We start from the raw sequence: 27,078 nt of genomic DNA, 5'->3' as shown, positions 1-27,078 counted from the left end.
TCTTATCTCTTGCAGGCATTTTTAGCATCTTGAATACTCTTAAATTCAAACTCCAAGGTATAGACTATATGTCACTGTGTTTTCTATGCAAAGCAAGATACAAGCAATAATCAAGAAGTTATATTTTTATGCAACCGTTTGAAGAAAGAAGAGCATGCATGATTCCTCTTACATACTGAACGATTTCGTTGATTTCAGTGAACAGCTCCTTTCTGATGATATTGCTGAAAGCATAATTGAACAACCGATCTGTCCTTTAAAAAATGATCGAACAAAAATTGCCTTTCTAGGCTCGGCATATGGACTTCCTTCTGTAGAAGAAAAACAATTTATCAAATTTTCTTGTCATTCGACGTTCAAAATGCTGTTTCTTTTACTACCATTACTGGAGTCCTGATTCCAGTCCAATGCTGTTTATTATGAAATCTCCAAAAGGGTTCTAAGACATCTGCTGCTATTTGTCACTACGTATATGTGCGAGACAATATTTTCCCGTCACGTACATATAAAAAACAAATTTAACGTGGAACCAAATCTATGTCTGAATTATTCACTTTTGATCCAGACATAGGAAGTTGTCTAAAAAACAGCATCACATATCACGTTACGTTAGTGTTGAATTCATATTAGGCCTAACTAGTTGGATTACATATTTCTGAATATCTCCATTTATAATAATATTGTATTGCCATAAATGACGCATTTTGTGTTGTAAAACTGACATTTATTACCTCATTTTCATATATGAAATATGCATTTTTTAAAAATATTTTTCATTTCATGAGAACCGTGGAGAATCAGAAGTTGCTACAAGGGATCCAGGAGATCAAAAAGATTGGAAAAAGCTGTTTTAGACAACTGCTTTCAAAGTTTCTGCAATAAGTGTATAAGTTTTTATTTTTATTATTATTATTATTATTATTATTATTATTATTATTATTATTATTATTATTATTTTCAAAGATTACATAAATGGTTCATTTGATCTACTCATAATAAAGTCACATTGATACCTTTGCCATAGTGCAGCGACAGAATTCAAATTTAGACCATGCACTTAATGAAAAACAGCCGAAATTTCAACTCTGGTGTAGTGCCGACAATATCACTAATCTAATTAGCAACAGTATCCAATGCAAAAAAAAAAAAAAAAAAAACGAAAAAAGAAAAGAAAAAAGATAATAATTTGTACTTACTCATCATTGGAGCATGTGCGCAGACCAGCAAATTCCTTTTTAAAAAATAGAGAAAAATAATGATAATAAAATGAACATGAATCATGACTGGACAGATCATTATATTTCAATAACACTAATTTCTACACTCATTTCACTACTGTTTTAACCAAACATTAAATGATATATTATTATTCAATCATAAGCCATCCCATTTCAATACTAGAGTTCTGAAAGTCAATGAGGTTGTGCCTCATAAATGACAATTAATGACCCAAACAGTTCGTGATGTGATAATTTTCCGCTGCAATGTTTCGGCGTCTGGTAGAACACTGGACTAGAAAAGTCTACTATCGAATTTAGTGATGTTATTTCTATATTTAATAAAGACGTGTAATAGCATTATGTATATTTAAAGAACTAAGGACCAGCAAGCTATTATTGATATTGGTGCTTCAATTTATCACGTAATGTGTTATCTCTAGAGTGAATAATTTGTCTCGATAATACTAGTAAGGGTATGTAATATGTTTACCTCTAACTTCTTATTAACACTTTAACGATATTTCTATATCTAGGCATCTCACCGTTATTTTAAAAGTGCCTTGCACTGAATTCATCTTGAGTTTAATGTATTTTTTTCAATACAGTGGCTACATTAGTCGGAACGTACTATTTGGAACTCGTATCACTACTGGTTTTATATGCGAGGCATGTCTAGGGATGGCCAAAAATTTTCGGATCCGGATATCCCGGATCCAGTGAGATCCGGATCCGGATCTTGCCGGATCCGGATCTCGGATCCGGACCTAGATCCGGATCTCGGATCCGAAACTCAGATCCGGATCTCGGATCCGGACCTAGATCCGGATCTCGGATCCGAATCTCAGATCCGGATCTCGGATCCGGATCCGAAATTCGGATCTCGGATCTGGGTCCGGATCTCGGATCTGGGTCCGGATCTCGGATCTGGATCCGAAATTCGGATCTCGGATCTGGATCCGGAACTCGGGTCTCGGATCTGGGTCCGGATCTCGGATCTGGATCCGAAACTCGGATCTCGGATCTAGATCCGAAACTCGGATCTCGGATCTAGATCCGAAATTCGGATCTCGGATCTGGATCCGAATCTCAGATATTGATTCGTATTCAAACCTACATCTGAAATTGTGATGATAAAATTGAATATCTAAAATTCGTCAAAACTTTTTTCGGATTCACTAATATAGTAGGATGCTGTGGTTTTAAATGTTTCCATAACACGTTTGTGCTACCTTTGTTCTTTATGTTATTTTAACCTTGCAATATTTACTTTCTTATATAAACTTTCTTATTTTCTCATATACAAATGAAATATCTTTTAAATAAGACCCTTCTAATCCCAGGAATACTGGACAAAACAAACTCTTTATTAATAGTAGTTTCTGACTCACTAGAGTCCAACCATCAACAAATCTTTCACTTCGAAGGTACAACAAAAAATATAGACTGGTTGGCGTGGAACAACAGTAGATCTTTAAACATACACACGAGAATTTCAGGAGAGCGGTATGGTTGTGTAGTATTATTAGTATTAATAAAAGTGTTCGTTGTACGACTTTATTACCTAACTTATGGCTTGCCCTTCTGAGGTCAGGAGTTTGTTGAAGGAGTAAATATAAAAGAGATTTCTGTTATTTCTTCTTCACCCTCCAGGTTTCTTTAATCATACATTGCAGGACGTAACCAAAACATATCCATGCATCGTATCATTGAAGCGTTTTGTGTTTTGTATGTTAGTGTTCAAAAATATTTAACATATTCGCATTTGTTCATGTGATCTCAGGTTCAATTCTCGGTGGAACATACATGAGATAATTGAAAGCTGAAACAATATGAAAATAGTATTTAAAAGTCAGGAAATTAATATTAAAACTTTAGCTATCTATTGTGACTGTAAGGCTATAGTTAAATTAACCCACACGTTTCGTGAAGATATATTAAGTCGTTATTGTTTATTTACTATAAGCTACAAGATACATCCTCAGAGGCCACTTTACACTGTAATAATCAACAGATGAAAACATTGGGAAAGGAATGGAAGGAAGGTCTCCAGAGCCTTAGATCAAGGTACTAACCTAGCATTTGCCCAGTATAACTGAGGAACAACCCTGGAAAATCCTCAGTCAGGATAGCTGGTCTCCGAATTCGAACTCGGTATAATCCAATTGCGAAGCAAGAATCCTAACAAGTAGCCTGAGCTCACTCCGTATTATTATTATTATTTAATTAACGTAATGTTCTAAAATTAGTGCAAATTAAACCCTATTTTCTTTATTGCTGATGATATAGTTAATAAGCCTACATGAGACATCAGTCTCCCATTACATAGGCCTTGCTCAAGAAAGAATACCAGAACTGGAATTCAGGAAGCGGGAGTGAAGAGATTAATGAGGATGAGGAAACTATGTGCGATGCAAAAACTGAGAAATTATGACTTCATCACAGATATATTCACTTACATACGTCAATTAATATTTCTCTGATACAGGGCACTCTACTTTCTATAGTGGCAGGGAAATGGCCCGCTTTTGTAAACGAACACATTAAGCACGTGCATATATGCACAATATCCGTGCAAAGAAACATAGGTAAAACTAGAAAAAAAAATAGGGAAAGCGAGGGGAAAGTGATAAAACGCCATTCAGCTTTTTTTTTTTAAAAAAAAAAGCTGAAAATAACTTAGAGCTACGAAGACGCGAGGCGAATTTTATTGAAATGATTGTTTTTCCTTAGTGATTAGCTGTGCTAACTATGAATATGAATTAAAAAGAAAAAAAGTAGCTAGCTCTGAGTTTCGCAAACTGGTTGAAAAGAAAATATTGGATAAAATTTAATAATAAAGAAGGCATTTATGATAATTAAAACAAATTAAATTCTTGGCACGACAGTCCTTTGGTTCCTACCATCGGGCTTACGTTCATTTGAAGCGGGATTTGAATGCAAGACATTTACAGTAAAAGGATCCACAGCCTAATGCCGCAGACCACTCGACTATGGCTGTCGGGTTTTCTCGGCTAATCTGTAGCACATTTACAGTAACTGATTATTTTAAAAGTTGCTCCTAAATACTGACAATCTAAGTTTTATGTATCAAATATTTCCTGCGATAATACCATACACTCTCCGCCTTCTATAGACGAAAAGCTATAGTTACCCACATTATCTAATACAGAAATAAGTTCTGATTCTCTAATAGCTGCTGATGGTGATAGTCAAGGTTCACCGAAGCATGATCCCAAACCCAAACTGAGATATTGATGTCACTGGAACGCCTGAAAAGTCATTGTGGGTAAGTGAATTGCCCACTTGTCAGGATGAAGGGCGATGGTGATGTGAAATGCAGGGCTGTCAGAGGTACTACTTATAATAATTGGATTTGTAATATTCTATGTTGCCGTAAACCCTCTTCAAGAAGATAACTGTTAATTTTAGCTTTGAAAATGTTACATAAAGAGTTTTATTGCTATCATTAGGTTGCATATAAATCTCTTTATTCCGGAATTATCGGATTTATTTTACCGCTTAACTTTCACATCTCTTCTGATTTACGAATATTTAAATCACGATTATCCCCTTAAGGTCAATTAGTGATATTTTAACTTATTTCGAACCAACTATGTATATGGCTAGTCTTGTTATATGGGAATAATTGAGACTAGAAGCAGTCTACAGGCTACGTTCAAAAGAATCTTGTCCGACCTCCTGATAAACCACGTCTTTCAGCAAGGTGAATTGTGGCAATCCGATACTAACATGCGGAAATCTTCCGGTTCAAGTGAAAGCTTCCATAAGAATCAGCACCCTAATCAGTGGTATGTGCCTTGCTAATTTTTCTCCAATGTGAAAGTACCTAATTTTATTGTTAAAAATGAAAAGGTTTTTATTTCAAACAAGTTGTCATTACAGTTTTCATATTTGAACACAACACTCATGAAAAGTCATGTTAAAGCGCGACTTACTCCTGAAAAAGAATATTTATCTGATTTTAATTTCTCGTGTTCCTCAAACTACATGCGGAATTAGTGCAAGTGCCTTCCGCTCGCATTACCTATAGGTACAAACGCAATGGCGTATTTAGGGGAGAGGCTTCCGGGCTTAAGCCCCCCCCGAAATCTTACTTACTATAGTAAAATATATGAAATATCTTGCAGAATTTTCACATTTTCAGGCAAAGCCTCCCCCCGAAAGTTAGCAAAGCCTCCCCCCGAAACAAAATCGTAAATACGCCACTGTACAAACGGCTACGATCTTGGTACTAGCACATGTTTCGGTTTCCAGATCTCAAATATTTATATTTCAGCCTGATTCTATGTATGAATCCGAAATTTCAAATCTAGATAAGAGGCACCAAAATTCATAGTTTATTCTCGGTGCTCATATTGTGATTTACTAAATAATTATTAAATCTAATTGTAGGGTATACATTTGATATTTTGAGCAGACTGAGCAAGATAAATTTACGTAAAAAGTAGTCAATACTTGTCTTAACTGTTTATGTTTTCTTAACTGTCAATGAAATAGGTGCATTGAGGAATTTTAAATATTCATCTCGGTCCTGCAACCGAGTGGAACTAGATTCGACATTTGAGCTCTCATCCGGATCATTTTTTTTTCTTAAGTAAGCCAAACATTTGATCTTTAGAGTAGAATGAAGGAAACAAATAGACTTGTCAATATTCGTCTTAATTTTCTGTTCTCTTCTTCACTGTCAGGACTTCGTGAAATTACTTTCGGCGAATTTTAGATATTCATGTTTATCATAATTTGGATGGGATGTGGGTTTGGATAAGAATCAAGATCCGAGATCCGAATCCAGATCCGAGATTCGAGATCCGGATCCAGATCCGAAATCCGAGATCCGGATCCAGATCCGAAATCCGAGATCCGGATCCAGATCCGAAATCCGAGATCCGGATCCAGATCCGAGATCCGAGATCCGGACCCAGATCCGAGATCCGGATCCAGATCCGAAATCCGAGATCCGGATCCAGATCCGAGATCCGGATCCAGATCCGAGATCCGGATCCAAAGGATCCGGACCCAATCAGATCCGGATCTTCGGATCCGGCCAGATCCGGATCCGGCCATCCCTAGCATGTACCCCACCGGGAACCGATTCTGGGTCACACGTACACAAAGTACATTGTTAGCCATCAGGAAGTGTTTTCTTCTTTCTTTTAACATTAGGTGACGAAAGAAGCGCAGTGATTCTTTTTTCTTTTTTTTTTAATTTAAGAGTCCGAAATTTCAAAGGATTTATACATTTCACAGTCCCTACGTTCTGAAAAATGCATTTTGGATGTTTATTCAACTGTTTGTCTCTTCGTATGTCTCCATGTATATTTACTCGTCTAGATGAATATTTTGTGTAAAAAGTAAAATGTATAAATACTGAAGGAAAAACATTGCACAAAATCGTTTCGTATGTTAACATACTTTCTTGTATGTTGTGCAAAGTAACCCCAACTATGGGGTTACTTTGCACCAAAGTTTATATTTCAATAACTGTGGTCATACTGAATGTTTACTAATGAACTTATGCGAATGTTTTCCACACATATCTAGCTATCATATGTTTAAAACACAGTGTTCCAAATCATCACAGTGTTTCTAAGTTACATGCGATTTTCTTTAAAATTCCTTAAATCGTGTGCAAAGTAACCCAGTCTTAAGAATCCCTTATGTGTTTCACTGCCACGTCTTGTGCTAGAGTAAGTTGTTACGAAATTTTAAAATGAAAATTACTGATTTTTTTTTCAGATAAAGGAAAGTATATAAATCCAAAATTATTGAATGCGTGCACAGCATCTTGAAAATACTTATACACATGAGAAAATATATTAAAGACAATTAAGTTCTTAGAAGAAATTGTGCCTAAGAAAACGGCAGATAGAACGAAATAGACTATTTAAATGCGGTTATCATGCCGCGACTGAGAGCAGTACGGTACCACCAGTCTCTGGGTACACGTAGTATTCTGGGGGGGGCACACGTATTTTCAGAAAAAGTGTTCTGGGGGCACACGTAGTATTCCCGGGGGGCGCTGCTATTACTATTTTATTTACTATTATAGACGTATTATTTTGTCTCGTCCGGGGGCACTCTCAGAGCTCCGGGGGGCAGTGCCCCCCCAAAAAAATGTCTGGAAGAAATATTGAGTACCACCATTGTTGATTAAATAAAGTTTCAACAATGTAGTAGTTCTACGCTATCGATTGAAGCATAAAATAACTAGTAATTAAAGCCCGTCACAACAGCTGTGGAAGCTGAACAACCCATAGGACAAAAGACTGGCTGTGAACTTCCTGTTGTTTCATTAGTAAAATCAACTGGCTAAACAAATCTTCCACAAACCTTCCGTTGTTAATTGAGACATATTGGTTCTTGCAGATTTGATTTTTTTTTTTCAATCTGAAGAACGAAAACAGGGACAAACACGCGTCCCGAAAGCCTTCTTCGGGACAGTCAATTCTTTCATTGAAAATCGGGACTGTCCCGGAAAACTGGACGTCTGGCAACCCTATGGCACTCTTCATGTAATGCGTCTTTTAATAGGTATTTGTTTCTTATGTTATATTGAGAGGCATTCATATTGTTACTTTGCACTGCTGTGCCCACAATACCGACTATTCAAAAAGAAAGAAAAATGAAAAAAGTGGCTACCTGACTTGTCATAAACATTTCGGAGTACTTTTAGGATATTTCTGACTGTGCAGAAAAGGCGTCCAGATGAATTTGATATATCAACTCTGTGGATGAACACTCGTTTGTCCTCTTGGTTAAGAATATTTGTTTCTCTCTTTTTCACCTACACGCTATGAAAAGATTTTTTTTTTTTTTTAGTTTTTATCTACATAATTTCATTACTATCGATGATACAAATAATATTAGAACATGTAATAACATATCTGAATACTAAAAAAATATATTATTTGTTTACTGGTTAACTGCCGGTTTCGGTCGTCGAGAAGTCTAGGAGGCAAGGAAGGACATCGTTCACGAAGTTCTGGGTTGAGTTCCGGAGGAGCAATTACTTGGGCTCGAGCCAAAAATTGTTATAAGTTATAAGGTGCCAGCCAAACATGTTCAAAACTGATCGTCCCGGGTTTAGGGTTGTCAATGACTCGAGCGGCTCGGTTCACTATCTAGCCGGACCGAGAAGTGAGCCGAACCAACAGCTCACCCAACCGAGTCGGCTCGAGCCCTCAGAAGCTGATCTCAAAAGTTCGCTTTCAAAAAGCTTTTAATGTTCTTTCTTATATTAACGTACACAGCACTACAGCAGAGTTGGCGTGAGTCAATGAAAACTTGATCCACGACCCACCACCCACCATGACCCACTGACCCACGACCCACCGTGACCCACTCTGACCCATCACCATCATGACCCACTCTGATCCACCGTGACCCATCACCCACCGTGACCTACTCTGACCCATCACCCACCGTGACCTACTCTGACCCACCACCCACTATGAACCACTCTCATCCACTTTGACCTACTCTGACTCACCAAAATCCATCGTCATCAACTCTGAACACGATCCACGGCCTCTTCTGTACTGACTAAAGAGTTTACACTTGTAATAAAACAAGACTGTGAAATTGTCACTAATCGGAGTTTGAATTTCTAATCAATCGCTCAAGCACCATTCTGTTACGGTACAATAACGATGGATCTGACCTTTACGATACAAAATGATAAAGTGTTTGTCAGTGAGGAAATTGAAACAGTTCGAGGTGGGGGGAAATTAGTGTATGCCTAAAATATACTTGTACTAAGAGAGTATTCTTGCAAGTGTTAATTTCTCAACGCATTCCACAAGAAACAAACTTCTATTCGCAGGAAAATACCCCTGTACAATATGGAAAAGGTTATGGTTTATCAGTTCACAGTATTTTTCTCACAAAAGACTTGAAAAATCAGTTGTTCATAGGGTATAAAGGTGCTCGGGTACCCTATGTGAGAACATCTCCATAAAGTGTGCTCATAATTGTAATTTGTGTAATCACTAAAACACCACGTTAAATTTAAGTTACAAATATGCATAATTGCAATTATTATGCATATTTATTCAAAAGTAGTTTACCTAAAGCGAAGAAGAGACTTACTAAAAAGTAGGTACAAAGTTGAATAACACAAATAAGCTATTAGTAATACCGCAGTGGAATGATGTCCATCCTTCAGCCAAGAAATAACTAGCTCGTCTACTTTGAGCTTGCCTAGCGGTGGGCCATTAACATTGATGAGCAACAAGTTAGACAATGTTTCAGCACTTAATCTATTTCTAATATCAGACATCTGTAAATTCATAAGGGGAAATCCCCGTTCGCACCTGTCGTGAAAATTAATAATACTTTTACCCGATTTCTGCAACTTCTCATCGACAGCCTGCTTGTTAGACTTAAGTCTGATAACGATTTTTCTTGGTCAGTTTTGAAATACTCAGCAAGAAGTATCATCTCTCTATCACCATACAACATCTTTTCCATATCGACCATGTCAGTTGGCAATGTCGACCCATGTAGAACAGAAATTTCATCTACCACGCCTTTGATAGGGAATCTTGTGAATAAATTATCAATTAAAGCCTGATAAACTGATGATTTCTTATTTGTTTATAAATTTAATTTTTGTAATTACACATGAAGATTTGATACAAATTTCCCTCCCCCGTCTAGAAAGCGAAAGGGAACGAGGTTCCTGGAAAGTGTTCAGAGGTGAATGGGAATTTCCCTCCTTCTTCAACTTCAATTATCACACTGCTGTTTGCCATGTGCCAAATTACGATGAATTTCAATTAAATTATCATAGTATAATTATTTTCTTGTTGAATTATCGATACTTTTCAGTAGAAAAAAGGATGAAATTTCAAAGTTCCAAATCAAAGTAAGTAGACCAACGTAAAGGAAAAAAGTGTAAAATTTTCCATACAATTATGCGTACAATCCAAGCTTCAAATTTCCGTGTAATTAAGCTTACAGTACAAATTTTATGCCTTTCTCACAACTTTATGGGTTGATTGCCCTATGCTGTGAGCGCTCCATATAATGAACATAAGCTTCAGTAATTATTATAGTAGAAAGCAATGGATATATGAAGCCAAGCACTGTATTTTTTTGTTTCTGATTTTTTTTTTTTTTTCTTAAATAACATCGAACGTTTTCGATCATTTTTACAAACCAACTCACTACCAATTTTCCATATATAGAAAGTGCCCCTCCACACACAACACGCAAAGGAGAATTAAAAAAAAAAAAATGCTAGGACACATTCTGTTTATTTTCAATAAAGAGTTAATACACTGAATTTCAGCTCCGTAAGTTTAACGGCTTGCGAGATACTCATTTCTTTTTTCACAAAAATTCGGATTCTCACTACCTCCTTAGGATATTATGCATTATAATAAAAGCAGTATAACATCCCAATTTGGATTAAGGCCTAACTATATACCAAAAGTAATTTCATTTGACTTTGCAATTTGACCGTGATGATCAGGCACACATAGTTACATTCAAATTTTTATAAATAATTTATATATTACACTGATTCAAAAATGTATTTTTTCCAGTAGTTAGCTCTAAAAACTCACAGGTCTCGAAAGCCAAGTTGTAGTGTAAGTCCTATTGCTATTATTACTATTAAAAATATCAATATCCAAAAGTGCCTGAAGTTCGTTTTTCACTTGGTTAGATATACTCACCTCAGGTAAGTAGACAGAAACAAGTGGAAAAGGAAGGGAAATGAAGGTTTTGAAAGTAAAACGGAGACAAATTTACCAGTCTTCAGAATATACTGTCTACAATGCAGTGAGTAGAGAGGGTCGGTAGATCATACTGTGGGTCGCAGTGGGTGGTGGGTCACCGTGAGTCGCATGCTGTAGACCCACAACCCACTGACCCACTTAGAAAACTTGACCCACTTGACCCACTGACCCACTCCATCTCTGCATTACAGGCAAAATTGTTTTATGATTTTAGTCTTTAAATCCTTAGATAGTGCCTTGATTTGTTAACATTTTCATTGAGAAAATATATACCAATGACAATTAACCCACATTTTCTTCACTCTTATTGAACTCTGCTGGTCTGTTGGATTTATCAGTAAAAGCGTTTAATCAGTATCAATTTGGGAAACAACGACACACTGTTTTCTTAGGCTTCACAGCGTAATCGTGAACATTCATAAATGATCATAAATGTAATTGACTAGAAATTGGGTAATTTTGAATATGGGCACATTAAAAACAAAATGATAAAATATTTCATTGATATCAAAACATAATTTGACAGAAACATCAAATATCTTGTCTAGAGTTCAATCAGTTGGTTAAGTTACTTTTAAAATGTAACGCCTTACTTTGTCATCAACTTTTCCTTATATACAGTATATGACGCAAATTACACAAGTTGATAGTTGTTACTAATATCATTCACACAAGTAGTGCTCTCAAACGGGTTGGGTTACGGGTCACTCGGGTCGGGTCAGTCGGATCAGCTCGGGTCGGGTCAGTTCACTTTGGTCAACTGAGTTTAGGTTGAGCTTAAACTTGCCTGGAATCGAAAGCTGCTGTTTTTTTACTAGCTGTCTAATTAAAAATAGCAATTTTCAATTGATTTTATAGAAGCCATAAATCTATTTTGAACACTTCAGCTAGTGTTTTTATGGTAAATGCTTATTTTTATACTTCTGTGTACTTTAATTTTTAAATGTGGAAGATTGATTTTACCAATCGACTATAATATTAATATCTACGCCAATATGAAGTCTGGATTTAGAACAAAACTAGAAGTTGTTTCAGCAAGGCCAAAAGAAAGATTGGATATGGACGACCAAGCCCAAGCAGGGCCGCGGTGGCTCAGCGGTAGAGAATACATCTCTGGTGCATGGTGTCCATGGTTCGATCCCAGCTTGTGCTAAGTGGGCTTTGTGGTGGAGAAACGCCGTGTAGTGGGTTTTCTCGAGGTTCTCCTGTTTCCTCCCACTTCATTCCACCATTTCATTCATTTCTCATGGTCACCATATCCCTTAGCCTCGGTACAGAATCGAGGGACCTTAAACTGAATATTTCATTTTATTTCACCAAGCCCAAGAACATCGATACAAGAATAAGATAAAGATTGGATATGCAAGACGAAGTGCATAGTAATCTTGCTCTTGGCCTTGTTTTGGTGATCACCAAGTAGCAATGAGCATATTTTCTTGCTTTCCGTATAGTATGAAAGACCATGATCAAAATCACACTTGGTTTTCATTTGTACCGATGAGGCGAGCATTCTTGGCTCTTGTATAGCATGAAAGATAACCAAGACTACGAAATGCAGGACCAAGACTTGACTGTGCAAGACAAAGAATAAGACGCAGTATTGATGACCAAGACCGAGGGTACGAATTGTTTGAATTTCATTTGTTGGGCTGGAAGTGATTAAATAAAAGTAGTACTTTATAATTATCGTACTATATTTTTAAATTTTAAATTACAAAATTCATATTATAATTTCTTTCTTGCAACTATATATACTGTAAAATACGTTTTAATTACCGAGAAAGAGAAATCAAAGTGGCGCGGGCCCTGGAATCATAAGAACCTATTTTGGACTGAAAGTTGAAGGGTTGGAAAAAATCACAGGTGTTGTCTCGTTTCCTCAACTCTTATCATTGTAGTTAAACGATTTCCTTTTGTCTCCGCCAAGAGAATCTTGCTACTGCCTTCCGAGAAGACCCCCTGCCGTCCGAGTAGGTGAGAACACTGACCTTGAATAAAAATTTCGTTACATAGAACTACAGAAAGAAACAAATAAATTTCTCCCACATCAGACATTGGTTTCGGTTATAAAAACAAATAACCACACCTCAAAAGTGCCAAATATTCATTAAGATGCATATACAAATCCCCCGCATGATCTAACTAGTGGTTAACGTGTAGGACTTCGGTAGACGTGATCCGGCTTTAATTCCCAATTTGAGTGCATTTTGGCGTTCACCCAGTGTCGTGACCATAGTGCTCTCAAACGGGTCGGGTCAGCTCGGGTTGTCGGGTCAATCGGGTCAGCTCTGGTCGGGTTGTCGGGTCGGGTTATTCGGGTCGGGTCAATCGGATCGGATCACGGGTCGGGTCAATCGGATCGGATCACGGGTCGGGTCAATCGGATCGGATCACGGGTCGGGTCGGATCGTCGGGTCAGTCAATTCGGGTCACAGGTCGGTCTTCAACCCGACCCGACCCGTTGAGAGCACTACACACAAGTAATGCTGCCTGCCTCTTCGCTGCCAAATGGCGAATATACTTGCCTTCTATATGTGCGGTCCCGGGTCTATTCTCGACGAGTTTGCTTGCCTCAATTTTAACAAGCAGTAGGACCAAATTTATTATTCTTTTAGTCGATTTTATGTATGTATAGAAAGCTTTTAAAGTTAAGGAGACGATTTAGGGTACCAAGATCATACCCACTGGAGCGGCAAGGGTCCCATCACCCCACCCACCTGAACCAATGAAAACTATTAAACACTGGTTCAATCCGTTTATTTTTCAAGATAGTTATACAAGAAATTTATCGAGTTGGAAATTTACACCTGACTGTAGAAGAACTTAGTTTGTAATATCTTCTTTACAGTCAAACCAAGGATTTCTTTAAACGAGAATCCAGATTCAAGAAACCCACTGAGCCGGATATACAGTAATTTCCTAAAACCGATATCTGACCTCTAGCGAACAAAATTCGATCCATTTGATCGTGTTTTATGATCTGTGCCGACTCTAATGGCGCAATTGGTTTAAATGGATCGGTTCACGGTTTGTTCACCACAGAGCTGAGATCAGAATGACCGCTCACATGTCACACCTACCGAGCCGATGCTTCACCATCAAGGTGGTGTTCTTCTCGCCCACCAAAACAAGAACCGAGTTTCACTATGATTTTATGGTCATCTTGCTGACATGAGATTTGTCTGCTGAAGCGGTTAGGGATTCAAAAAGGAAAATGTCATTTTGTTTGCTCTTTCGTTTCACAGTCGATATTTTTGTTCCTGTCCATCTCCGCACAAACAGCTGTTCTTCCTTATGCACAAAGAAAATACCAGTGGAAAATGTATATTCTATTCAACCCTAAAATTATCGTACATTCTATAATTATTTTCTATCAACCAAAGCTCAAAATTATCGTATGTTTTGATAATTATCGTACAGTCTGGCAACGTTGGTCGGAACTAATGATATCGTGACAGGGACAAATAGCCTCGATGCTGACGTCCCCATTAAACTCAATCAATTAATCGGAACTGATGATAAAAAAAATGTATTCATGCCCTCTCTACTACAATAGTGCATTTCATAGGGGTCGTTTGCCTACAGTATTAGCTATAACTTGCCTGAGAGGTGTTTTGTTTAGCGACGGTTTGACGCCAGTCGTCTGATTAGTGCTGACAGACTGGTGTAGTGCAGTTACTCCATAAGTACTTCAGCAGTGCAATGGAGTTTGTGGTTGACAAGCTTGCAGATATGGTGTTTTCCTTTTGAATGGAGAGTTGATATGATTTTCAGTTCAGTGTCCATTTCAGCAGCGAGGCTATATTAGATATGGACCTACAGCTTAACGTAGAATCCGAATCACATAAGCTTCCGCTGGGAATTGAACTCGGGCGCGTACGCTAACCACTTAGCCACGAAGGAGCTCGATTGGCTAATAGAAATAGTCATGACACGGAGAGGTTATATTGTGAAATGTTTCAACAAATGAGACATCCGAAGTGCAACACGTTTGCAGGAAACTGGGCATTTGTAATCACAACTTCGCAGCCAAGAGAGGCGAAGAACCGCCAGGATCCCGCCTTCGAAGAATCGTGTGTAAAGTACTACACGAACAGCAGTTGCGTCCCTACCATCCATGAAAAAAAAATCTGAGTGAAGCGGACTTCGACTCTCGTGTCATATTTTATCAATGGCTAGTGTAGCGCTGTGTGGACGATCCTCAATTTCAGGTCTCCGTGCTGTTCACTGATGGAGTTCGTTTTACTGTAGAGATGTATTTAACAGCCGGAACAGTCATATGAAAACCTCTATGTAACAATTGTCAAGAGCCAACAATAGACATGTGTAGTAAAGATGTGGCCAGGCATTGATGACTACCACTTAACTGGACCCTATCTTTTTCCTCCCGCTTAATTGCAGCAGTATACGCGATGGTTTTTCAGCATAAGATTCCATAATTAATAGCAATAGGTGTTCGTCAGTATATGTGGTTTCAACATGGCGGGAGACGTAAGGTCACTTTGCTACTGGTTTCTCATGCATATCTCGATGAAACTTTTCCCAGACGACCGGACCCGGACAAGGGGCTCCTGTTTCCTAAGCAGAATCTTACCCCATTTATTGTTGGGTTACCTTAAAAGCCTTGCCTACGGAATTACCATAAAATGCTAATAGGAACTCCTCGTAGATCCCGCTGCCAGTGACATCAGAACGTCAGCAGGGATATTTGAGCGTGTGCAACAACGCTTCCTATGATACTTCCATCGACGCTGGAAGACATAATTTTGAATATCTACTGTAAAGCTGTAAGTACATTACCTATGATTTCAATGTACTAACTGTTTTACATGGTAGTTTATTCGTCGTTGTACTGAGCGGCTGTGTAGATACATTCTGCACTGTCTTTCAAAAAGGTATTCTCGCCTTCTTTCTTTACGATACTCACGACATTGCGCAGCTAACTTCCTCTGTCAATCTGTTTCCTTTCCTGCCAGCGTACATCTTCCTGCGCGAAATCAGCTTTTCAGAATCATTATTGTTCTTTAGCAAAATATACAGTATGTAATGACGTCCTGTACTCCCCCGCTACTGCTCTCGTAAACATAAATACCGTGTAACTGTTTCAATATCGCATGACTGGATCGTAATTCCTAAACTCAGATTGTTTCTATTGTGATTGCCCACCATCCCTATCAAATGTTCCCCACGGTCAGAGTTCTCATCTACTATGTAGCTCACGCTTTTGCAGTTCCATGTTTTCTTCTCATCTGATTCAGCTGCTGAGCTTCTTTCTACCCGAAACAACTCTTCTGTGTACAAATAAAGATTTCTCGTCGTCTTTTTTTTTTTCTTTCTTTATTTTTTTTTCATCTGTACGAAATATCTTACTTTTCTTTTGGGACACCCTGCTTTCAACCTATTCCCAAGTTTTCGGTGGTCTCAATATCTGAAATGACGAGCTTCCCGACATTTGTTCCTATTCTCAAGTTTGCTTCTTTTATTATCCCCTGTCATCAGTGAAAAAAAAAATCCATGAACATTTAACATTTTAAGTAGGAATACAAAGGCATGGTTAACTTGATTGAATACGCTTATCAAAGTTGTACATTTTAGTTTTTAAGAACAAGGTTGAATGAAAATCGGCTCCATGCAAAACCAAAAGAATAGAACGATATACTACAATTCTGATCTTTTATGATTACACAACAAATTATCGTGAATGGATTTTCCGTCAAGGAAATTGACTACAATTTGAAAACACAATAACGCTTCCATAAAACGATTTAGTAAGGTACAAAACTTCTCAGTTACTCGTTAATATTGCTTTACCCGTCCTAGTTAATAATCTGATTCTTAAAACAATCAATCAGCAGGGTCACGCTATTAATGAACAAACCAAGATATGGAAATAACGGTCTAGAGTTTTGAGAAATATTTTACATCTTTACAGATATTTCTATACACTTTGTGAAGTTCATTTTTTCAACATCCACTCTCAGGTATTCCAATGGATATTATACAAGAGTAAATGTATTGATGCCCCAGGGCCTCCTTGAATGTAATTTTAAATTTTAAAAGGATCACTTCAACATAGTATTTGGTTAAAACGTAACTAGCTATCATATACAAAGTTGATGTTTTCGCGATCGCAATTTAAAAAACAATATACCTACCCGATATCAACTTTGCGCCTCTACAACTTGTATTTTCGCGATCACTATAATAAACAAACTACTACCATTCTTAAAGAAACATGAAACAAATTTACAAAGTGCCTGGAAGGCGTGTAAGCACGTAAAGACAACTGTACGCCTTCAATATTCAGAACTAATCTCAGGTAGTCAAGCATTTTAAATCAGTATTTCACTATAACGTGAAATGAAGTACAGATCGCTCCTCAGAAATTGATGCAAGATTGTCACTGAAATTCTACAACACACTGTTTAGTAGGTGCATAGGCAATCCAACTTAACGCCCTCGAGTGATTAATTGACGTATGGTTTTCAGTTCCGCTCCCTCGCTTTGTCTCATCTAAAGCAGTTATCGTCAACTCACTGCTACTGTGACATACTCTTTCCATTCAGATAGAAATTCGCCGGAACAGATTTTCGAATCGAACCTTATAATATTTTCATTAGATTTAACACATTAACTAGATGTAAAGTGATTTTGTCACGTTTGAAAGGCTATTTCCAAACGAAGCAGATTTCTTCTCAAAAAGACAGTATTACCTGGAATATAAACTAAGAAACATAAGTTACTACTTACAATTGCTAAACATATGTGTCTAATCAAAGTTCCTGGCTGACGACAGAAGAGAGATTCAAATATGGGGAGTGAAGAGGAATACATACACATGCAAGGTTAGAATTAGATGAACACATGATAGGACGGTATTCATATTATAGGGAAAATTGTGATCTTGTGAAGCAGAAGAATCCAACCTTTTCAGTCCAACCTGCGAGCATGACACCCGCAGTTGTTAAATGAAGGTGGAAAACTCTTTTTTTGAGCATCAAATGATTACACTGAGAGAGAAAAATATTTACATTTCGAGAATAAAGAATTTAAAATTTCATAGCATTCGTAGAGTGGTTTCGATCGCAGAACTTCTGTGTCATGAAGTCACAACCCCAACTACACACCCACGGAGACTCCTGCTTGATGAATCATGCATGTTCTTCTGGCATATCTCAAGAAAGCCACACTTTTGTCACGTGAAAATTGGAAATATGCTTTTATTTCTATTAAGAATAGTTTATATAAAAATGAAGGTGTGTATAAGTTTGTTTGTTTGTTTGTCCAGTATACAAACTCCCACTGTTGACTTGGTATACTTGAAAATGATTTTATCAAAGAAATCATAGTTTAGATGAGATCGTAGAATCTATAGAAATATTGGTTCGGATTCTCAGGAGCGGATTCAAAGAGAAAAATGTACTTCAATACTTCATTTAAAAAATAAAATATCTAATGAAGTTTTGATGTTAGGAAGTTTAAACCTGGCATATAACCTCATTTCTAAAAATAAGTTGACATTCATATGACTTACAATCTGAAAGAAAAATACTGTGGTGGTAAGACCCCTAGGAAGGAAGGGGTGAAATGTAAAGAGAATCGAAAATGGCCTGTATTAGTGTCGAATCGATAGTTTTTGAAGTCGCCAAGACAAATAGTGGCACTTCCGATGCCATCTAAGGTCGGCCCTGTCCGTTTGAAGTAGGGCTGAGAGAGGTGAAAAATAAACTATCCGAAATGACCGAAATTATCGTCGAACCCAAATTTTGTGATAGTCAATTATATTTATGCCCAATTTAGTCAAGAATGTGCGCGTCATGCGGTCCAGGAATTGAGAGGGGCAATGCCGGAACCGTTGCTCATGGTTATTTATTTCATTCAACTCTTAACTTTTGAGAGGGGCAACTCTGGAGAGGTTACTCTTCGTTATTTAGATCTTTATTTTCAAATATTATGCATAATCATTAAGACTTCCCGGGCGAAGCAAGGTACTTCTGTTAGTTCATTTTAAATATTCAAACAGGCGTTGTAGTGTTCCGAAAAAAAAAAAAAAAAAACTGAAATAGCATTGGACGTCATTATCTTAATAATACACGAGATTTCTATCCGTCTGTCCGTCCGATTTTTGTACTCTTGAATGGGATTTTGCAGGATTGGCTGGTTTAAACCAGCTGTAAAAAAAAAAAAAAAAAAAAAAAAAAAAAAAAAAAGTTTAAACCAAAAATCGACAAATGTTCGTAAAAATGTGTGTTCGTAATAATCTTGATGAACTCATATTTGTGGGTTATCACGTGTCACTTCCGCATACTATTCGTATTATATTCAGATCTAAATTCCCCCTTCATTACTCAAAGAAATTATACTACAAAAGAAACTTTTTAAATAAGTTTATGAATGTTTCTTTTGTGATTTTTTATAGTTTATTATTATTGTTATGCAATTGCAATCAAAGAAAAATTCTAAATATTGTTTCGTTTTAATAATGTTTACTATTGAAAAAATACATCGTACTTTTTTGGGGGGGGAGTCATACAAACCCCACGATAGGCATTTACTGAAATCAGAAGTATCTTTGGTATCTATTTATGTATAAATGGGTTAGAGGCAAAGTGGACTCAAATAATTCTTATCTTTATTCACTTTTCTTACTGATATGCAAATTAAGTCGTCGTATTTCTTTAACTTGGACTAATAAAAGTCGCAGTGAATTAACTTGGACTTAATTAGTTCTTTTGTACTCTGCAGTGTTTTGAAATTGTCCATATGTAATTCTGTATAATGGTTTCACCTGTGCAACTGTTTATCTTTTTGTCCTTCTCAAATCACTCTTGACAATTATATTAAAAGTATGTAAAGATCAGTACAACGTATCAGGAGTCCTTCGTGAGTGAGTCGGCAGACGTATCACATTTGTGGCCAATTAGTCCCGGTTTCGAGTTCAAATGGAGGACAATTGTGATATAAATATATAGAACAAATTATTTAAACCAAAACACCTGGTTTAAACAAACAAGAAAAAAAAAGGTTTAAACCAAAAAACACGTTTTTTGTTTTTTCAATAAAAACCATGGTTTTTGCCAACCCTGGGATTTTGTAACCTTTATAACAAAAATATTTCTTGGACTTACATTGCCTGAAACCGTAACAAAAATTACGAGTCTTATGAAGGAAACAATGATTTAGGGTTTTAATAAGTGATTTTAAATTTGCCTGACGTCGATTGACAATATTATAATTTGACCTACCAACATACGCAAGGAAAGATTCAAATAAAGTAACTGCAGGTATATACGCCAGTGGAGCTAAATACGCTAAGGTTTCAGTGCTGGGACGTTTCCGACGAAATCCGCTAGAATGTGCCTCCAATATGTTTCACGGTCTTGGATGCATATTTTCGAAACACACACAGCCCTAGCCAGAAGGCATTACGTTTGGCAACATCGCACGGAAACAAATGAATGCTGAATGGCATTCTAACCCGTTTCTCCTCCTCCTCCTCCTACTACTACTACTTTTGCTATGGATCTGTATAAGTACAAGGGCAAACTTATTTTAACGAAAGAAGTTTAATGAAAATTTTAAAAAATAATCGTTATGTCACTTTTTGAATATTATTTTAAATCTTATTTTAACGAAAGAAGTGTTATAAAAATTTTTAAAATAAAAAAACTCCTTAAGCAGGGTTTGAACCCACGTCAAAAACTATTTTTCTTACTACCATGTTGCGCTAGCTCACTCGGCTACGAGAGCCGACAAGATCTGGCGTTTACTTTGTGCTATATGTAGGTCATGACTCGTGATGTCACCAACAGGTTCGCGATATAGACATTCATTTTTCCTACACTGTTGCCAAGCGTAACCCTGTTCTTAATGCCATATGGCTAGAGTTCAGTGTATTTCGAAAATACGCGTCTCGGACAAGTCCGATCTGACGAATATTCCGGGAGACAGCGCTGAGACCGCCACGACGTGCAGTATTGTTTGCTTCGGGAAGGTTCCATGGAAGGATATTATTATTTCAGTAGAGGTAAGAATCCGTTATTAGTACCGTGCTAACTCAGAACACTACCGATTGTTTACAGCAATGTACGCCTTATTTCGTCTCCGTCTAAGAACATTTTGTTTTATAAGTGTAATTTCCGTTTTTGTGACTCCATGGCTACTAAATCTATGCCAAGCATGGTGCAGCGAAATACACCAGGGCTTGTGCAGGACTGGCTGCAGAAGACAAAGATCTTTTCATTTGTCCCAAATGTTCCATGTAATATTGGTGTAGCTTTATAAGTCACACTACAGTGACACTGTTTATCTTTTTATGGACTAAAACAACTATAACTTTTCAGTTTGGAACTTCATTTCAACTTTGGAGATTATCGTTTTTACATTTGATATTTTTTATCTTCATGTTGCACTTTGGCTATTCTAGTTTTTGCTTCAGCCATCTTGTGTAGTAATATTTGAGTTCGTATAATACAGTTGCAAGATTTATTACAGGTTTCTAGTAATATTCTAGACTTGGTGTAATTACCTGCACGTATTGGTAAATACGCCACTTTGTAACATTTTTTTCTCTACCTTGGATACAAAATAGAAGTGAGTCGCTTCATTGCCACATTTTCTTCTACACGCGGAAAAGGATACTCCGCAACGCACATGTCTTGTTCTTTTGTGTTTCAAGGAAATTAAGGCCACAAAAAATCAAATACCCTTAACATGGCGTATTTACCTACACCTACCTTATTAACTTCTCAGAATATGCTCTGTGTCTGCAGTATAGCCTGACAGAAAGAATAAACTCTCCTTGTACATATTGACAGGTCAAATTATAGTATTGTCAATCGATGGAAGGCAGGGTGGATTGATTTAAATCAGTCTGATTTAAATCACGATTTAAATCAAGATTTAAATCACTTGATTTTTTAAATAAAAATCGTTGATTTAAATCGAATTCCGAAATAAATTAATTCAAAGTGAAAATAAGTAAAATCCCGTTTCTGTTCTGTTATTTCGATTATGGAAGTTAATAATCATAATACAATGAGACTCAAATGTACAGTATAGTATGAAAACAAGTGTCATGCAGGGGATGATTAGGGAAAATCCCGTTTTGAACAGGTAACAGAGCAATCCTGCTGTCTTCTTTTTGTAACATTGGGTTTGGGTTTTAAAATCGTTAACTATTCCAACGAAGAAATCGCCATTGACATTTAAGAGGGAGAAGGAGTGGGCCACAGCGGCCGGAATATTGGTGTTCAATTTAACATGGGATCTCAACCATTTTTTAGGCAAATCATGGTTTCATTTCGTTCTTTCGCAAAAATGTCTTAACAGCTCACTCAATATGATGCATCTCGTTTTAAAGGTGCAATTTGAACGCTGTGCGTGATATTTTCTTCTTATAAATACAGATAATTATAATCCAAATTCCCATAAGAAAATGATCAAAATTAGAGGGAAAAGTCTTCTGTTTTTTTACAGTAAGGAAAAGAGCTAAAAGCTTCGGACTTTTTTGAGAATGGAGTACTATCTTTGTATTTGTGCGCTACTGTACTATTTTTTCGCTGTTTCCAAAGACATTCATTACACAATCGATGAGAAATTATATCCTTCATTATTGAATCTACAGAAATCAGAAATCAGATTTTTTCGTGTTCACGTACTTGGCCGTCTAACTGCTAGATGGCACTATAGTCATTCCTCATCCCACTTTCCTTCTCAGCGGGAGCCAGTCCTTTTGAAAACCTACTTTGAACTTCTTAACAGGGGCGGGAGGAAGGAAGTCGTTGTGAAGAATGGGAACTTCAAACACGAGGAATGGCAAAATTTATGACCTCTTTAGTTGATGGTTTCTGTTTCAGCAGTACAGTGTATTTGTAGATGGTTTCTATGAGAAGAAGTAATTTGTGTTTGTAGCGATAAGGTCAACCTTTCGACAGAGATTTGTGAAGGAGAAGCCGAACCAAAGTCTTCGTTTATCTATTCCAAGAAAGAAATGAAAACTTCCTGCAGGACTGAGAATATACATACAAGAGAAAAGATAAAATACATTATTATAATCTTATAATAATCGAGTAGATTAATCCCCGAAATATTCTTTGTTTACCTGTCAAAAAATCAAGAGTAATATAAAGTTCTTTCATCAGCTTCCATCGTACAACATACTAAACACAAACATTATATATATATATATATATACAGGGTTTGTATGATAAGTAATGAGACCAGGTCTGGAAACATTGTTTTATTGATCTGATCTGTACAGGGACTTAAAAGCTTTCGAAGTACTCTCCTCTTGCGTCGATGCACTTCTGCAATCGATGTTTCCACGCTGCAAACGCCCCCTGGAAGTCAGCAGCCGGCATGTCCTTTAGAAATGTGGTCACGGCTGCTTGGATGGCTGTGACGTCTGCAAAACGGGTTCCTTTCAAGCGTGGCTTCAGCTTCGGGAAGAGGAAGAAGTCGGCCGGGCTCACATCTGGGCTGTAGGGTGGTTGTGGAAGGACTTCCACCCCAATCCGGGTCAAAAAGGAGGTCACTAAGAAGGCGGTGTGGGCAGGGGCATTGTCGTGATGCAACTTCCACCGGCTAGCGATCGCCGGTCTTTTCCGCTTGACGCTCCTGTGCAGTCTCTCAAGGACTTGTTTGTAGAAGGCGGCGTTGACGGCTTGTCCTTGGGGTACAAACTCCTTGTGGACCACCCCCACATTGTCAAAAAAAACAATCAACATTGTTTTCACCTTTGACTTCGACATTCTGGCCTTCTTGGGGCGCGGGGACGCAGGAGTGTGCCACTCCGCGCTTTGACGTTTCGTTTCAGGGTCGTACTGGAACACCCACGACTCGTCACCTGTTATGACGTCATCTTCAAAGTTAGGGTCACTGTTCATGAGGTTCAACAGTTCCTGACAACAATCAACACGTCGTTGCTTTTGTTCGTCAGTCAACACTCGCGGCACCAGTTTCGCACAGATTTTTCTCATTCCCAATTGTTCCGTCACAATCTTGTGCACTGTTGTGTGGTTCATATCGAGTTCATCAGCAATCAATCTCAACGATAATCGACGGTCTGAGTTCAGGAGATCCCTCACTTTTGCCACAGTTTCGTCCGTAGTCACTGTTGTCGGGCGTCCAGCCCTCTCCAGATCCTCAACGCTTTCCCGGCCGTTCCGGAACGCACTGTGCCAACGAAACACCTGGGCTTTGGATAGGGCTTCCTCTTTGTAGGCCTCCGTGATGAGAGAAAGCGTCTGAGTAGCCGTTTTCCCCAGGCGAACGCAAAATTTGATCGCATAACGCTGTTCGATGGAACCCTCCATGTTTGTTGATTTTCCGCCGTGACAAGAATGTTCACAAGGGCTTTGTCCAAGGCTTGTCCGCGCTCCACTAAGGCTCGGAGCCAACTGACGCGCGGTGCGTTGCTTTGCTCGGACCCCCCCCTACATCCTCCATCACCGACAAACCCGCTCCAGCGACACGCGCGCCGCGGCGCGGCGAGTCTCATTACTTATCATACAGACCTTGTATATATAGTGGCGGATCCAGGATATGATCAAGGGAGGAGCTAAACCATGGTTTGTCCCTTTATCCAGAGAAAACAGGATTGAAGCCCATTTTATCCAGTGTATACCTGAACGTCAAGGGGGAAGGGGCTATAGCCTCTATAGCCACCCTTGGATCCGCGCCTGTATGTGTATACTGTTTACAGTGCCGGAGTTAGTATAAGCTAAACAAGCTATAGCTTAGGGCCCTGCTCTCTTGGGGCCCAAAAATCTAAAGAAAAACTGGATATACATTTCTAAAAGATAAGAAAATTAAAAAATAAAATAAAATGTAATACGTAGCAACAATGCTTCCTGCTGTGTAGCCTACGTTCATGTAATTAATGGGGCTCCTTCTGCTAGTCTGCTTCCTAAATTATCTCTAGTTTGGTCATTTCTGTATGTAGGGTGCCTATGTTCATCTGGACACATAAAGGGCCCCATTACCTTAAACAGCTTGGGGCCCCACTAAACCTAAATCCGACTCTATCTATTTATGCATGTTTGCTCCCTCTCTTTTCGGAGCAGTGTTTCTTTGATATTGCTTCCAATTCCGGCAGGTTTTACCAAGGGGGGAAGAGTCCTTACTCATTCCAGGCATTCAAACTAGGGACTGGACTACTTGCTTCCAACATTCTGTCCCCCATGTATCCCGGTCTGAATCAATTGCCTAAAGCCCATAAAACATTCAAATTCAAATGTAGATGTTGTTCATCAGTGTCGACACCGAAATATTTCTCAATCAACGGTAGGGGTGTTTGGTATCCTTAATCTGTCTCCCTCTTATTAGCGGAGAAATACTCTATATTCGGTAGTAATTTTTATTTAAAAAAAAAAAGTGCTGTTTAATGTATCGCATAGGAAACTAAATTTTAATATACCCTAGTAGTATAGAAACGCACCATACGGTACCTTACCAAATAAACATCCTATGCCAAGGATGCAAACATTAACAATAATAATAGAAAAACACACTAATAAACATTTTAAAGACATTCTTTCATTAATCAAGTCGCACTTAAAAGTAAAAAACAATTTTGGTTATGCATGACTTAAAAAAAAAAAATGGGATGCGCTCTAATATAGGCTTACATACAGTTACTTTATAAATTCTTAAAATGACGCGCCCCATTCTTTTTATTTAGGCTTCCATAATTTTTAACTTTTTAGTGCGAATTGATTAACAAAAGAATGTCTTTAAAAGGTGTTTTATCATTTTTTTTTATTCGTTGGACACATTTTCCAAATCCTAAAGTGATATGCAACCAGGGAAATAAGGGCTGGTTAAAGGCTAGTATTTATTTTAGGATAAAATAGTTGAAAATAAAAACATATTAAAATTTGCTTTTAAAATAAATAGATATATTGCAAAGTATGAAAGTAAAAATGAAATATTGTATTGTCGCCGGACTTACGTCGCTCTGTGACAGTTCTTAGTTCTATGACGTCAGGGCCGGCGCTACCAGTTTTGCCGCCCTGGGCGGTACTATCACATGCCGCCCCTTTAATCCGCAAACCTTATTTTGACGGAAGACGTTCAAATGTCATGAAAAAGATGCCCCGTTTAAAAGCTTGTATGAAATGGAAAAGTAAACAAAAATTGAACTACTTCTCTCGAATGCTTACGTAATATTTGAGGGGCCACGATGGCTCAGTGGAAGAGTGTTCAGCTGTGGTGCATGTGGTCCGTGGTTCGATCTCAGCTCGCGCCAAGTGAATTTTGTGATGGACAAACACCGTGTGTGTGGGTCCTCGGGATTCTCCCGTTTCCTACCGCTTTCTTCATTTCACCATTTTCATAATTTCTCATCATCACTGTCTGCTTTAACCTAGTCGGCATAATCGTGGGACGTAAAACTCAAAGATTTTTTTAAAAAAATTTTGCTTACATACTCCATATATAACACAATATTTAGTATGCTCAATTTCGCTGTGTACCTGTGATGTACAGCAGCGCATACAGAAAATAAAAATGCTTTAGTCACGGCTAAGAATTTTAATTTTTAAGCTTATTTATATCAAAAGGTGTTTCCAATAGAGTATGGGGATATAACGTATTTCAAGGGTACACATTTTATCATCTCTTTCAATCTTCAATAAGAGAGCAAAAAGTCTTCCCTTGCTCATCCAACCGAGAAATGTCTTTGGAAGTAATCAGATAAGAAATTTTGCAGGTGTCCACTCAGCCGTGGACTCAACACCTCTCATTATCTTTCGATCAGCTTTTTCTTCAAGGAAGTGATTCATTGTCACGCATTAAAAATAACAGGAAATCACTAACTAGTTCATTTTTAAAATACTGATTCGATTTCACAGGTACAGAGGTATATGAAGACACAATTATTTATAAATCTCCAAAATTGAATTATAAATTAGATATTTAAAACAAAAAATCTGTGCATTGAGATTTATATAAAATTCGTTTATATGAGTTTTAAACTCGTAAGCAACAAAAGCTCTAGTTGCTATTTCGATTGAAATTGTCTAATATATATGATAAATACATATTCCTTTTTTTATATGCGAGACGGGACATAAGTAGATCTGAACCACTAC

General features: G+C 37.7%; 1 protein-coding gene across 7 annotated transcripts in view; it reads right to left on the bottom strand.

The window, feature by feature from the left end:
* LOC145662670 (putative fatty acyl-CoA reductase CG5065) overlaps nucleotides 1–27,078 on the bottom strand; it is a 323,802-nt gene that overhangs the window by 211,086 nt on the left and 85,638 nt on the right. For 5 of the 7 annotated variants that reach the window (XM_081728473.1, XM_081728475.1, XM_081728474.1 and 2 more), the window contains one exon: nucleotides 1,197–1,231. The exons of the other annotated variants lie outside the window; for them this stretch is intronic. The gene's annotated coding sequence lies outside the window, so the exon portion shown is untranslated. The remainder of the gene's footprint in view (nucleotides 1–1,196; nucleotides 1,232–27,078) is intronic. 7 annotated transcript variants of the gene reach the window in all.

The sequence above is a fragment of the Thermobia domestica genome, chromosome 10 (assembly GCF_964235325.1).
Source record: "Thermobia domestica chromosome 10, izTheDome1.hap1.1, whole genome shotgun sequence".
Lineage (NCBI taxonomy): Eukaryota > Metazoa > Arthropoda > Insecta > Zygentoma > Lepismatidae > Thermobia > Thermobia domestica.
The sequence above is the reverse complement of the archived record's forward strand: the minus strand, read 5'-3'. Positions and strand labels throughout refer to the sequence as shown.